Source organism: Phaenicophaeus curvirostris, chromosome 2 (genome assembly GCF_032191515.1).
Source record: "Phaenicophaeus curvirostris isolate KB17595 chromosome 2, BPBGC_Pcur_1.0, whole genome shotgun sequence".
Taxonomy (NCBI): Eukaryota; Metazoa; Chordata; class Aves; order Cuculiformes; family Cuculidae; genus Phaenicophaeus; species Phaenicophaeus curvirostris.
The window spans coordinates 30,666,106-30,678,078 of NC_091393.1; the positions used below are offsets into that span (position 1 = coordinate 30,666,106).

An 11,973-nucleotide genomic window follows, 5' to 3' on the forward strand; every position below is an offset into this window, starting at 1 on the left:
AATTTCAACTCGATGTCCCCCCGTGTGGGAATTTTTACCCCACATCCCCTAACCAGCTCCCCCAGTACGTGACTTTCACCACCAATCTCATTCCAAATGGTCCAAAAGGACAATTTTCACCGCAAATCTCCAAACTCTCCAAAACCACAACTCAACACCTCTGGGAACTGAGGGGATGAAGGGCACTGGGAGGGGGATGGGGAGGAGAGATGTGAGGACTGGGAAGGGATACTGGGGTGGGATGGAGACTGGAGGGGGATATGGTGAGGGGATTAAGGCCCGGACTTCAGTCTGATGGATCGAAGACACTTTATTGAGTATCAATCAGCCCCACAGCATTCAGGCCTTCTTCTCTGTAAAATGTCTCCACAAGTAATGCTGCCCCTCTGCCTGGCTCAGCGCCACCAGGAGCAGATCCTTTGCAGAAGGCTTTCTCTTCCTCGGTTGTTGTTCGGAGAGCCCAGCAAGAAGAGGGCCGCATTCGCCCTGTCACAGACTGAGGTGGAGATGTCTATTCTGAGGGGTACAAGGGCTGTGATGGAGAAAAGCAGAGCTGAGATGAAGTCCCGCGTCTACAGAGACCTCCAAACATCCCCCCCAGACCCCACCCACCCCATCCAGTAGACACTTGTTGAGCAGGAGTGCCCCAGCTGCCCCACACAGGCTTCCCTGGAGCAGGACCTGGCAGGGTAAAACCCCATCCCCTGTCCCACCAGCCCCGGCCAACGCAGCCTTGCCCCTCCTCACCTTTGCAGATCTCTGACGCCTTCTGCGGGTTTTGGTCCTTCAGGGGCTGAGCAGCAAGCGCTAGGGACAGAGCTCCATCAGATCCCCCTTGCTCCCCAGTGCCGTGGTGGGAACGGGGACAAGGGTGACCCCAAACAGGGACCGAGGGGTGGTGGCTCACCAAGGAACGTCACAGCTGCCTCTCGCACTACATCCCCAGGAGCATTCAGGTACTGCAGGCTCTGGTTTACATAGTCCTCAGCCCTCTGCTTGTCCTGCTTCAGCTGGAGAGACCACAAGAGTACAGGCATGTCCCAGTCCCTCCCCAGCTGGCCGCCCCAGTCCCTCCTCCCAGTATCCCCCGCTGCTGCTAGGACCCCTCCCTCCTTCCCACAGAGTGTGGACAAGAACCCTTGGGGGCTCTGTTCTTGAGGATAGGGAGCAGGGACGCATCTCCAGGCTGTGGGCTCCAGGCTGGAGCAAGGTGGGTGAGACCCACACCCCAGACATGGGGGGCAGCCCTAGTCCAGCCTGGGCCCCGGGGTATGGGGGTTCTTCTCACCAAGCGCTCTGTCATGTTCCACGTCCCCTTCATCTGAATGAGGCTTTTGGGCAGTTTCCAGCCCAGGAACTTTGCCACAGCCAGGAGACCTTCCTGGGAAGCCTGTGGAGCAGGAGAGGGTGGGAGATGGCACCGCAGCCCAGACAGGGAGACTGGGTGTCCTCCTCCTCTTGGCTTTGTTGGTGGGGCATGGTGGCCTTAGGAAGGTGGGACCTGCCCTGGCCCAGGTGCCTGGGAGTCTCCTCCCTGCGTCACAGCTCAGCTTTGAAATCCGTACCTCACTCACGCTCGGCGTTTCGTCACGTAGTTGAGCCACGAGCGGGAACAGGGCCGTTCGCACCTGCTCCTTCATCTGCCTCTTGTGGTTCCACACCACGCTCTTCAGCTGCTTGGTGAAGAACCTGATGGCTCGTTCTCTCACCTGGCTGAGCGTCTGTTAGGGAGAAAGACAGCAGGACTTCAGAACCAAGTTCTCTTTGCCCGTGGTGAGCAGGAGCATCATCATGGCTGATGGGTGAGGAGATGCTCCAGGCTGGGATTTGGTCACTGGAGGTGTGGGATAGCTCCGTAGGGTCAGCTGAATGGCCCCAAACTTGTCCAAGGCCCCTCAATGGGCTTTCCTGACCACCCAGTGCTCTCCACCAGCTCCACCAGCCACATTAGGGATGAGTTCCCACCAAAACGGGCTGAGGAGTAGACGGGCTGGTCCTGGGCAATGCCTGTGGGCCACACACCCCTGGCCACGCTGCCTGGGGAGAAGATCTGGTCCTCTTCCCCAGCGCAGCTAGGGAAGGAGGAGCCCTCGGGGCTCTGAGAGCAGCTCTCCGGGAGAACCTGGGCTGCAAAACTCAGGGGAGAAAGGCGAGAAGGTGGCCCTGCTGCAGGTGCTGCAGTTGTCCATGCCCAGCGCCCGTCTGCGGGGCTCGGGCTCTCCCATAGCCTTACGTGATGAAAGAGGGGCAGCAGCTTCTCCACCAGCTGCACGGTGATGGCGCTGGCCGCCTTCTTCTTTAGGTGACCCAGAACGATTTGGAGGATCTTCAGGGCGTTCACAACAACCTTTGCGTTTTCGTCCTCCAGGTCCTCAGCCACATCTGGCAGGAGGCTCTCCATTCTTCTGGCCTGTGTGAAGAAGAGAATTTCCTTGTTGGGAAAAGCTCCACGGCTGGAAAGCTCCCCAGGTGGCCACCCTGGCGGGGATGGCGCTTGGGGCCATCACCCCACCGCCTGACTCCAGCCAAGGCCAAGCCACCACCTTCCCCACCGCCCCAGCTCCCGGCTGCCCTCGGCCAGGCCGTGCTCACCGTCTCGGGTCTCTGAGCGAGTGTGAGGAGACCCTGGAGTACTGCTGGGCGCAAGGCCAGGCTTGGGCGCCTCAGGGATCTCCAGAATTTGTAGAGTCCCTCAAAGTTCTCATTTTCAAAGTCCTTGCAGGCCAGGACCTGGAAGAAAGGCAGCAGTGATGGAGCGGCAGAGCAAGGTGTGGCTCCCCGCTCCGTGCAGCTCTGGGTTCCAACAGCAGCTGAGGCCGAGGCCACCAGGGCTGTGGGTGGTAACTCACCAGCAACTGGAGGATCCCTGTATCCTCAGGCAAAGCGTAGAGGAGCCGAGGAGCGTGTTCCGCCTGATGCCAGCTGAACAGCCCCAGCAAGACTCTGTCCATCGTTTGGGGCACGGAGAAAATCAACTCCCACAGGGGCACGGCAGAGCTGCAAGGCAGAGCGCTCGGTCAGCAGGGCGACCTCGGCCACCGCGGCCTGGCCTGGGGCAGCCCTGCAGGACAGGGACCCTGGACCTCAGCTGGGGTGGCCTGGGCAGCAGGAGAGGAGCGAGGGGAGGTTCACTGTGGGGCTGGGAGGAGCGTGGTGAATCATGGAATGCCCTGAGATGGAAGGGACCAACAAGGATCATCCAGTCCAACTCCTGTCCCTTCACATGGCAACCCTAAAACCCACCCCGGGTGTCTGAGGGCCTTGGCCAAAGGCTTCTTGAACGCTGTCAGGCTTGATGCCGTGACTGCTTCCCTGGGGAGCTGTTCCAGTGCTCCGCCACCCTCTAGGTGAAGGACCTTGTCCTAATGCCCGACCCAACCCTTCCCTGATGCATCTTCCTGCCGTTCCCTTGGGTCAGGGAGAAGAGCTCAGCCCCTGCTCCTCCTCCTCCTCCCCGTGTGAGGAACCTGCAGAGCACCATGAGGTCTCCCTTCAGTCTCCTCCAGGCTGAACAGAGCAAGTGACTTCAGCCGCTCCTCACATGGCTTCCCCTCTAAACCCTTGGCCAACTGTCAGGGCCAGGACCTGTCTCTGGGTGGAGCGATCTTCATGAGTGTTGAGACCGCTTCAGTAAGGTGATGCTCGGTCACGAGGAACAGAAGGGCGTCCATGCTCTTCCGGGCTGATTCCGTCCTGATGTCTTCGATGTTTTCCTGGAGGCACCTTATAAGACTGGGCACCTGGAGGGGACACAGGTGAGGATGGAGCTGCCCCTGGAGAGCAGCCATCTCCTCAGCTCCATCCCTCTCTGCTGGTTTCAGGTGGCTTCAGGTGCCCGGGACACCTGGGTTTGGGAGGGGGTGATGGAGGAAGAAGGTCTGACAGGACGCAAGGGTTGGGCCGTCCAGCCCCGGGCCACTTACGTCCATCAGCCAGCACTCAGGGGCGCTCATGGCCACGTCCAACACGTTTCTCGCCTCCTCCTTGTCAAAGACACTGGACTTCCTCAGTGCTTTGATGGCCACACAGACGATGTCGGTCTTCTCCACAGCGTCCAGGTATCTTGCAAACCTCTGCAGGAGGAAGGGAGAGAGGAAGAGATGTCCCAGTGAGAGCCCGGCAGCGCTGGAGGCAACACCCAGAGGAAAGTGTTGGGCTCATGGGGGCAGTGGGTGACCCTCAAGCAATCCAGGCCTTGGCCAGCGATGCTGGAGGCGCTGCTGGGAACCCTGGAGTGCACCCTCGCTTGGGGACAGCAGGAACCTTCTCAGCAGGGACAGCGAGGCCACGCCAGCCCCACTGAGTCTCCACGCCTTTGCTCCTCCAAGTCCCCTGTCAACGCCTCAGGCAGAAATTCCAGCGACGGAGGAGCTCCTTACCGTGAGCACGTCTCTGGTGGAGAGCAAATGCATCGCAGAGGTGTCCTCAAGATCCTCGTGGATCTGTTCTCCTTCGTTCTTTGCCATTGACCTGCCTGAAGAAGCAGGGAAGAGGCAGAAGGATCAATAAGACAAAGCAGCTTGGCCAGCAAGGTCAGCCCTATCATCACCATCCTCAAGATCTAATGATGCTTAAAGAGAAGCAGAGCTACCAGGAGATGTCAGCGTGGAGGGACGAAGCCTACCACAATGTCTCTTACTTTCTTGCTTGCGGATGAAGTTGAACAGACAAGAAAGTGCTTCCAAAGCTGGAGCTTCTTCCTCTTTCACAGGACATGGGAAGACAAAGAGATGACCAAGCAGTTGGCCCAGGATGGGGATCTGCAGCCCTTCAAAGCGGACAGGGCTGTCCGTGGATCTTGACGCTTCATTTGGGACCTGGGTGAGAGAGGCAGAAGAGCGGGAGGGTTGAGGGCTGCATCCCTGGAGAGTCAAGGCTTTGCCGGGCGATGGCAGCTCCGGCTCCCAGAGCAGCCAACTGGGCAGGAGCTCCCCGCAGGGAGACCTTTGGCAGCTCTGGTGGGCAGGGAGGGGACGTGGCCTGGCTGGAGGGTTCCTCGCTCCTCACCTGCAGCGTGGGGTTGTTGGTCAGCAGACGAATCAGCTTCCCAATCCTGCCCAGGGCCTTCTCGCGCACAGTTGATGTCTTAGAGCTGGTGAAGTTCAGAAGGGTCTGGGAAGAGAGAAGGTCCTGGTGAGCCCTGGGAGCAGAGTTCTCCTCCAGCAGAAGCAACGCTGCTGAGCTCCTGGGCTGGACTCGCCCAGGCCATGAAGGCTTCCTCTGCTCTCCAGCAAAGGCTCCAGTGGGGGCCGTGCCCTAGGAGACCTCACAGACTTGGGCTGATGGTTGGACTGGATGAGCTTAGAGGTCTTCCGCAACCTTAACGATTGTATGATGCCATCAGGGTCTGACGGCCCTGGGTGGTGAGACAGACCCTGTGGGCCAATCTTGTGGCCAGGCACAAAGGCAGATGCCACCTTCTTGTGCTCCTGAAGAGCCTGGTGAGCAGCCCCTGGTTCCCAGAGGAGCTGGGCACCCTCCCGGCCAGAAATAAATACTGCTTTTGATAGTCACCCTGGGAGCAACCTTGTTGGCCTCCAGATCGCCACACAGACAAACGAATCCACGTTGCCCCCTGTCAGGGCCGGACACGAGCGTGTGGCTCGTAGGTCCGAGTTGTGACACCAGAGGAGCTGGGCACCCGCCCGGCAGCGCTCTCTCCGCCTGGCACTGAGGTGGGGACCATCAACTCCAAGTGGACACTCTCTTCTCCCAGAGTGAGAAGCAGCCCCTCAGAACCCAACTCGTTGCAGACCTGGAAGATGCTTGTCAGCTCCTGATTGAGTCTGGTGACCGGAATGGTGCCCAGCAACTTCTCCATCATCGTGTCCAGGGTTTCCAGGGCCTGCAAAGAAGATAGAGAGTTGTGGCAGGGTTTCCCGCTGTCCCCCTCAGCACCAGGATCCCATCTCCCAGTGCCGGGGCAGGACTGCCACACGTCCCAAAGTGCACAGCATCCTGTGGAGGTGACCGGAACACGAGAAGAGGACGAAGGCACGAGGGTGGGCAAGAAAAGCTGAGCCCCTGCCTTGCACCTGTGGTGGTAGCACAGCACGGGGTGGCCAGGGAGCAGCTCAGAGGGTGTGGGGGCTCCTGTAGCTCATTCAGCGCTTACCGAGGTGTAGCGTTCACGGATGGATTCCATCTTTAAGAAGTTCTTGACTTTCAGAGAGATGGACAAGACCGCTGTCAGGCAGGTTTGGAGCAGGAGTTTCTCCTTGCCCTCCAGCACTGTCTGCCAGGAGCTGCGGGGAGAGAGAGGAACCAGTCAGGCACTGGTGCTGGGAGCGGTGCCTGGAGGCCTTGTGCACACGGATGTGGACATCAGCTGTGCCCATAAAGGATGTTGAGGTACCTCATTTCGGTGATGGCATACATGGCTTTCTGCCACAGCTCCATCTGGAGATGTTCGTCAGCGCATTTCTCTTCCATCAGCTCCTGCAAAGACCAGCTGGTGTGGGACCTGGCAAGCAGCAGCACCCAGGGCCACCAGACCCTCATAACATCATAGAGTCATTAAGGCTGGAGAAGACCTCTGGGCTCATCCAGCCCAAACATCAGTCTAACCCCACCGTGCCTACTAATCCCCATCTGAAGCGTTACATCTCCACATGTTTTGAACATGGACGGAGACTCCATCGCTTCCCTGGGCAACCTCTTCCAGTGCTTCACCACTCCTTCCGTAACAACCTCGTTCCAGTGTCCAATCTAAACCTCCCCTGGTGCACCCTGCAGCCATTTCCCCTCGCCCTGCCCAAGCGTTGCCCTCTTCCTCCGAGCTCCTGCTTGACCTCTCACCTTGACCTTCTCCACCACACGGTAGCTGTGGCAGAACAGGTCCAGGCCGCTCGACAAGCGGTGCTTCTTGGCGGCCTGGCACACGGAACCAATGCACTCAAGGAACTTCAGCTTCTTGCTGTTTTCCTGGAACAAAGACCAAACAGGGAGCGTGAGAGCGGGACGCCCCTGGCCAGCAGGACAGGAGCAGGGCAGATGGAGACCTGGGAGAAGCCGCTCTGCCCAGGCAGCGAGGGGCAGGGTTACCTCCTCTGTGCAGTCGACAAAGGCGCAGATGAAGTCCACCGTTTCCTTCACCTTTGCGTAGATGGGCAACCAGTTGGTGTCTAAGAAGGGAGGAGAGCAGGGAGGGCTGTGAGAGGGTGTGGTGGAAGGAGACAGGAGACTGCTGGGGACAGACCTGGCTGCCTGGCCGGGTCCTGCTCTTGGGTCAGCACAAGCCCCTGCATCGCTCCACGTGCAGTTGGGCTGCTGTGCTGGAGAGGACACGTCCGGGAAAGCCCTCGTGACACCGGGTTGAGGGCAGGGAAGGTCTCTGTCCCCCATCATCGCTGCCTCTGCCCCAGAGCAGGAGCTGGGTGCCCTATGCTCTCTCCATCCTTCGGAGAAGTTGGAAGGGACCCACAAGGATCGTGGGTGGCTGCATAGGACGACCTCCAAATCATGGAATGATGGAATGGTTTGGGTTGGAAGGGCCCTTAAAGATGATCCGGTTCCAATGTCCCGTCACGTGAAGGGACACCTCCCACTGGATAAGGTGGCACCAAGTCCCATCCATCCTGGCCATGAACACCTCCAGGGATGGGGCAGGAACAACATCTCTGGGCCAGTCTGGGCCAGGGCCTCACCAACCTCACAGCAGAACATTTCTCCCCAAGACCTCGTCTCCATCTGCCCTCTTTCAGCTCAAAACTGTTCTACCTTGCCCTATCCCTGAACTCCCACATCAATAGTCCCTCCCCAGCTTTCCAGGGGCTCCTTTCCCTATTGGAAGCTGCACGAAGAGCCTTCTCTTCTCCAGGCTGGACAACCCCCACTCTCCCAGCTGGTCTTCATATAGGAGGTTCTCCAGCCTTTAGATCATCCTGGTGGCCTCCTCTGGACTCCAGCTGAGTTCTCATCAGAGCATCAGTCCTACCCAGCCCACCAGGATCCTTCACTCACCGATGGCCAGGGGCAGGACCTCGGTCTCCTCATCGGACTGTGTGGCAGAGTCCCCCCTCTGGGGAGACGCATTCTCCCTCCAGGCAGACCCACTCATCCAGGCCAGCTTGGATCTGCAAGACGGTCTCTCTGCCATCGTTGGGGATGGGGGTAAAAGCGTAAGCAATGAGAAGGCAGAAGCTTCGGCAAACGCCTCAGCACCACAGGGTAAGACGTGAGCTCTGCTCGGAGCTGCGAGCTCTGGTGTCTGTCCCGTGACTGTCCTGACGGACACTGAGGGCTTGGGGGCTGCGTCTCCCTCAGCTCTCGAGGGTCAGGGTGGGATCCCGCTGTGATGTCACAAAGGGTCCCACCACAACCTGGGCAGGGGCTGCGGGGGCTCAAAGGACGGGGGTGTGGCCAGCGCTGCCCCCCGCTTTGCCAGGGTTATCGAAGAGGCGGTGGCATTTATGCACAGAACCACCAGGTTGGAAAAGACCCACCGGATCATCGAGTCCAACCGTTCCCATCAATCACTAACCCACGTCCCTCAGCGCCTCGTCCACCCGTCCCTTAAACCCCTCCAGGGAAGGGGACTCAACCCCCTCCCTGGGCAGCCTCTGCCACTGCCCAGTGACCCTTTCCGTGAAATATTTTTTCCTAATGTCCATCCTGACCCTCCCCTGGTGGAGCTTGAGGCCATTCCCTCTCGGCCTGTCCCCTGTCCCTTGGGAGAAGAGCCCAGCTCCCTCCTCTCCACAACCTCCTCTCAGGGAGTTGCAGAGAGCAATGAGGTCTCCCCTCAGCCTCCTCTCCTCCAGGCTAAACACCCCCAGGGCCCTCAGGCCTGTTCTCCAGCCCCTTCCCCAGCCCCGTTCTCTTCTCTGGACTCGCTCCAGAGCCTCAACATCCTCCTTGTGCTGAGGGCCCAGAACTGAACACGGGATTCGAGGAGCTGGACACTTCAGCTCTGCCTTCTTTCAAGGATCCAGACCGCATTAAGTTTGACACCAGCAGAGTTTCTATTAGCTCATTTTTCGAGTTGTTCTCAGCAAGCGACAGCGCGTTCGATACCCCCCGGCCGAGCCGAGCGGAGCCGACCGGCCCTCGCCCTGGCGCTGCTCTGACCGCCCGGGACGGGGGCTGAGGGAGGCGAGACGGCAAAACCCTTCTGGCTTGGTTTTCCCCAACTGGTAGTGTGGTTTTTGTTCGTTTAGGTTTTTTTACCGGAGCTGTGGTAGGATCAGGCAAGCTTCAGCACGAGGGCTAAGGCCAAGGGGCAGGGAAGGGGAGGGGGCTTGTGTTTGAGCAGCAGTTTGCTGTAGGGACGGCTTGGCTGTGTTTAAAACCGTGCCCGTGAGCTCACTTCTTTGAAAAGTGTTTTGCTTTATAGTTCCAACATCTTCAATCAGAAAAGAAGAACATGCCTCCTCTAATTTCACTGTTAAGCACTCTGCAGTAAATGTTGTGGTTGTAACTACTGCTTTCTCCTGTGTTAGTTTGCTTTATTTCTACCTGAAGCAAATGACGCGAAGAGCCTATAGGTACGAGAGTCTTTACAAATGCTTTGGATCTCCCTTTTCTCTCTTATGGTTTGTGTTTGTTTTGAGTAGTGGAAGAAAAACAGTTTGAAAAGACACAGCTGTTAAGTTAGATTTTAACAGGAGAGTTGTATGCAGAGCAGTTGTGACAAACTGTAAATCGATTTAATTCAGATGGTCGTATTTTTATGTCATACATGTTTTAAAAGAGATGGGTAGTTTCTTGCTTGGTCAGTACTCACAGCCATGAATTATTCTCTGCAGTTCTTCAAAGAGTGAAGTACTGTTTGTTTCCCGTCCTCTTTATAAAAACCATCTTGGAAGAGCCATTAGGACCACTTACCATCTTATAAACTAATATTTTTATATCCAGGCTTTCTGGAGCGTCCGCAGCAGGGACAGAAAGAGCAAAACCGAATCAGGTGTACTGAGCCCAACCTGTGCTTCCTAAACAAAGCGTGGCTGGCTGCATCCTGCAGCTGTGGTCACTTTAGTCGTCTATTGGTAATGAGTTTTACAGGGGCATTCACCCTCCTCGCCTGCAAATGCTTCCTGAGGTTCCTACCCTGCTCCATCCCAGTCCACCTCCAGCCTGCCTTGAACTCTGATGACAACCCTCCTTGCCAAATGAGAACAAGCTGTACCGGCTGGTGACAGTCACCTTACCTGTGTAAATAATTTTAACAAGGTTTATGTGTTTTTCTGGCTTAGCTGTGCCCCCTCCTGAAACTCCGTCTTTACAAATCAAGGAGTCATATGTCGCTTAAAACTCTCCATGTATCGTGGTGTAGAAACTCTGTGAGCTTGTCCATAGAGCTTCTCATGAAGATGGATTTGACTGTATAGGCCTAAAATTCCTTTTAATGTAGAACAGCAGCTTGAGGACTTACACGGCCTCAGGCCCATGGCAGGGGGCTGGAACTGGGTGGGCTTTGAGGTCCCTTCCCACCCAAACTATTCTCTGATTCTATGATTTCCATGACATGATTTGTCAGTTTGGCTTGGAAGACCAGGATTTACAGCGGCTGCATAAATGGGGAAAAGCCCCAACTGTCTGTGGAAGGATGAGGGGAACACTTTTGAGCCGAAAGAGAGGAGGTTGAGATGAGATCTCAGGCAGAAATGTTCTGTGCGGGTGGAGAGATCCTGGACCAGGCTGCCCAGAGCAGTCATGAGAATTAACAGTCAGGAGTCAAACAATATGCCCTCACAAACTGCCCAGAAATGCAGCTTTCACCAAATCCTCCCCACAGCCCTCCCCAAACTCCCCCAAACCACGACTTTCGCCTCATATCTTTTCAAATTTCAACTCGATGTCCCCCCGTGTGGGAATTTTTACCCCACATCCCCTAACCAGCTCCCCCAGTACGTGACTTTCACCACCAATCTCATTCCAAATGGTCCAAAAGGACAATTTTCACCGCAAATCTCCAAACTCTCCAAAACCACAACTCAACACCTCTGGGAACTGAGGGGATGAAGGGCACTGGGAGGGGGATGGGGAGGAGAGATGTGAGGACTGGGAAGGGATACTGGGGTGGGATGGAGACTGGAGGGGGATATGGTGAGGGGATTAAGGCCCGGACTTCAGTCTGATGGATCGAAGACACTTTATTGAGTATCAATCAGCCCCACAGCATTCAGGCCTTCTTCTCTGTAAAATGTCTCCACAAGTAATGCTGCCCCTCTGCCTGGCTCAGCGCCACCAGGAGCAGATCCTTTGCAGAAGGCTTTCTCTTCCTCGGTTGTTGTTCGGAGAGCCCAGCAAGAAGAGGGCCGCATTCGCCCTGTCACAGACTGTCCAGTACCTGGAAGGAGCCTGCAAGAAAGCTGGGAGGAACTATTCATAAAGGCTGGTGGTGATAGGACGAGGGGCAATGGGCACATTTAGATTAGACATTAGGATGAGTTTCTTCACTGTGAGAGTGGGGAGGCCCTGGACCAGGTTGCCCAGGGAAGTTGTGGCTGCCCCATCCCTGGGGCTGTTCAAGGGCAGGTTGGATGGGGCCTTGGGTAACCTGATCTAGAGGCCGCACTTTGAATCCTGGGTTCCATTCTGGGCTTCTGTCTTCAAGAAGGATATTTGAGGGGCTGGAGCGCATGCAGAGAAGGGGAATGAAGCTGGTGGAGGGTCTGGAGAACAAATCGTATGAGGAGCGGCTGAGGGAACTGTTTTTTTAGCCTGGGGAAAAGAAGGCTGAGGAGTGACCTTATCACTACAGTTCCCTGAAAGGAGGTTGTGACAAGGTGGGTGCTGGTCTCTTCTCCCAAGCAGCAGTTGACAGGATGAGAGGAAATAGGTGTCACCAGGGCAGGTTTAGATCAGACATCAGGAAAAATATCATCTCGGAAAGGGTTTTCAGGCACTGGCTGAGGCTGCCCAGGGAGGCGGTGGAGTCCTCGTCCCTGTGGGGGTTTAGAAGCTGGGTAGGTGAGGTGCTTAGGGATGGTTTAGTAGTGGACAGGTATGGTTGGATTGAAGATCTCAAAG

The 11,973-nt window shown here is 56.8% G+C and overlaps 1 long non-coding RNA gene across 1 annotated transcript; it reads right to left on the minus strand.

The window, feature by feature from the left end:
* Window positions 1–349: 349 nt before the first annotated feature.
* Window positions 350–992, minus strand: LOC138717432 (uncharacterized). The gene is made up of 3 exons (XR_011336853.1): window positions 908–992; window positions 748–807; window positions 350–532 (listed from the first exon to the last, which is right to left on the minus strand). It is a non-coding gene; the product is annotated as an uncharacterized lncRNA (long non-coding RNA).
* Between the last annotated feature and the right edge of the window lie 10,981 nt (window positions 993–11,973).